A 3408-nucleotide genomic window follows, 5' to 3' on the forward strand; every position below is an offset into this window, starting at 1 on the left:
TAGCTGTTAGGCATTTGGATGGGCACATGTCACTCTAATTTCCCGGCAGGAAGAAGAATTAACCAAAGTCTCAGCCACCCACCGGGAACCAGTATAGGACATGATCCAAAATTTCGGACTGGCGTTCAGCTCACAAAAAACGAGTTGAGAAATGGAGCTCAGGGGCACAGCAATTCACAAACTGGCAGAGTGATAAAGGACAACTATAGTCCAAAAATCTGTTGAGGGAAGTCAACGAGGCGGACTTGAAAGTGAGGCAAAATAGCAGGAAACAGATTTCAAGAGGTACGTTGGAATCGCCTGTAAAGCACAGGAAGAGCGGCACAACTTGGACAATGGTGCACTTGGCCAAATAGGGCATATGCGTTTTCTCCTGAATATATTCAGGAGAAAACGCATATGCCCTTTTTGGCCAAGCAAGCAAGCAGGCAATGCAAATCTGCACTACAAAGAAGTATCACTTCCCACCGGTCAAAAGGGACATCCACAAAATGTGTAAAAACCAGAAAGGCAAGACAGGCCCTGGAGAACAGGGAGCCTTGTTATGCTGATGGGCGGGATGTAAATTGCCAACTGCCTCACTGGAGGAGTGCATTGTGTTCCCTAAAACAAGTAAACAACAGAGCTACAGAGCCAGGGCCACTTCCTATCTAGGGAATATACCTTGGGAAAACTGAAAATCAATAAGAAAGAGCCACCTCCAAATTTAGGGCTGCACTGACTACAAGAACCTCAACTTGGGTACACCTTAAATATCCCAGGAAATATAAAAATGGTTCAAAACATTGTGGTACTTACGTACGATGGAATATCCCTCAGCGATGAAATCAATGTCATAAGACCAGTAGCAGCAAAGTGAGTGGATTCAGGTACGATGATTCTAAGTGAAATAAGTCACACAGAAAAAGAAACTTATCATAAGATATCACTTATGAAGATCCTGTAAACATGGCTACACGTGAACTGAGTTAGGAAAGAGAACAGAGTCTCATATTTAGAAAACACTCTTATGCCTGCATAAAGGGGATGGAGAGGTGGGGTGATGCATAAAACCACAGTTTGATATAAGCACAGGGACCGTTCCAAAAACCAACTTTGGAATAGACAAGACCTACACCTTCCTCAGTGAAAGAGACTCAAAACCCCATATTTCCCACAAAGGAATATATCTGACTAGTAAGAATCTTAAAACCTATGTATTGATATGTCTCCATAAGGGAATCAAGTGTGTCTAGAGTCGCATAAACATGACAGCGAGAATCAGCTCAAACCCACTCTAAAAAGGAATTTCAAAAGCAAACCCAAAAAACAGGGAAATTCTTTACAATTCCTTCAGTGTGTCTGAGGAAACCTGGAAAGACTCTATGTATAATGAGAGCTGGATGTGGCATAAGGCTGGACACTTGGGACTGAGAGGATTGGTGAGATTGGGTGAGCAAATGCAGACCCTTTCAAGCAATAATGCATGGCCCCCATTCCATGGGTGCAACTCTCCAGGTTGAAGGGAATATTACTACAGCTATAACATGTACAGGAAACCTAGAGAATGGACACACTGTGAATACGAAAGGTTTCTAAAACTCAACGAATAGTCCCTCTCCTGGTGCTCCAGTTTGACTTTCCAAATGCCTTACTATCAATCTCCCAACTTGGAGAGGCAGGCCCTTTAACCTCCTGGTTTGCACAGGTTCCCAATTTGGCAGAGGATGGAAGGGACGAGGGAGAACCCATGAGAGAGTAGCTGTTAGGCATTTGGACGGGCACATGTCACTCTAATTTCCCGGCAGGAAGAAGAATTAACCAAAGTCTCAGCCACCCACCGGGAACCAGTATAGGACATGATCCAAAATTTTGGACTTGCGTTCAGCTCACAAAAAACGAGTTGAGAAATGGAGCTCAGGGGCACAGCAATTCACAAACTGGCAGAGTGATAAAGGACAACTATCGTCCAAAAATCTGTTGAGGGAAGTCAACGAGGCGGACTTGAAAGCGAGGCAAAATAGCAGGAAACAGATTTCAAGAGGTACCTTGGAATCGCCTGTAAAGCACAGGAAGAGGGGCACAACTTGGACAATGGTGAACTTGGACAAAAAGGGCGTATGCGTTTTCTCCTGAATATATTCAGGAGAAAACGCATACACCCTTATTGGCCAAGCAAACAAGCGGGCAATGCAAATCTGCACTACAAAGAAGTATCATTTCCCACCGGTCAAAAGGGAAATCCACAAAATGTGTAAAAACCAGAAAGGCAAGACAGGCCCTGGAGAACTGGGAGCCTTGTTATTCTGATGGGTGGGATGTAAATTGCCAACTGCCTCACTGGAGGAGTGCATTGTGTTCCCTAAAACAAGTAAACAACAGAGCTACAGAGCCAAGGCCACTTCCAGTCTAGGGAATATACCTTGGGAAAACTGAAAATCAATAAGAAAGAGCCACCTCCAAATTTAGGGCTGCACTGACTACAAGAACCTCAACTTGGGTACACCTTAAATATCCCAGGAAATATAAAAATGGTTCAAAACATTGTGGTACTTACGTACGATGGAATATCCCTCAGCCATGAAATCATTGTCATAAGACCAGTAGCAGCAAAGTGAGTGGATTCAGGTACGAAGATTCTAAGTGAAATAAGTCACACAGAAAAAGAAACTTATCATAAGATATCACTTATGAAGATCCTGTAAACATGGCTACATGTGAACTGAGTTAGGAAAGAGAACAGAGTCTCACATTTAGAAAACACTCTTATTCCTGCATTAAGGGGATGGAGAGGTGGGGTGATGCATAAAACCAGAGTTTGATATAAGCACAGGGACCGTTCCAAAAACCAACTTTGGAATAGACAAGACCTACACCTTCCTCAGTGAAAGAGACTCAAAACCCCATATTTCCCGCAGAGGAATATATCTGACTAGTAAGAATCTTAAAACCTATGTATTGATATGACTCCATAAGGGAATCAAGTGTGTCTAGAGTGGCATAAACATGGCAGCGAGAATCAGCTCAAACCCACTCTAAAAAGGAATTTCAAAAGCAAAACCAAAAAACAGGGAAATCCTTAAAATTCCTTCAGGGTGTCGGAGGAAACCTGGAAAGACCCTATCTACAATGACAGCAGGATGTGGCATAAGGCTGGACACTTGGGACTGAGAGGATTGGTGAGATTGGGTGAGCAAATGCAGACCCTTTCAAGCAATAATGCATGGCCCACATTCCATGGGTCCCAACTCTCCAGGTTGAAGGGAATATTACTACAGCTATAACATGTACAGGAAACCTAGAGAATGGACACAATGTGAATACGAAAGGTTTCTAAAACTCAACGAATAGTCCCTCTCCTGGTGCTCCAGTTTGACTTTCCAACTGCCTTACTATCAATCTCCCAACTTGGAGAGACAGGCCCTTTAA

This window comes from Mesoplodon densirostris, unplaced genomic scaffold, assembly GCF_025265405.1.
Source record: "Mesoplodon densirostris isolate mMesDen1 unplaced genomic scaffold, mMesDen1 primary haplotype scaffold_37, whole genome shotgun sequence".
NCBI classification, from domain to species: Eukaryota; Metazoa; Chordata; class Mammalia; order Artiodactyla; family Ziphiidae; genus Mesoplodon; species Mesoplodon densirostris.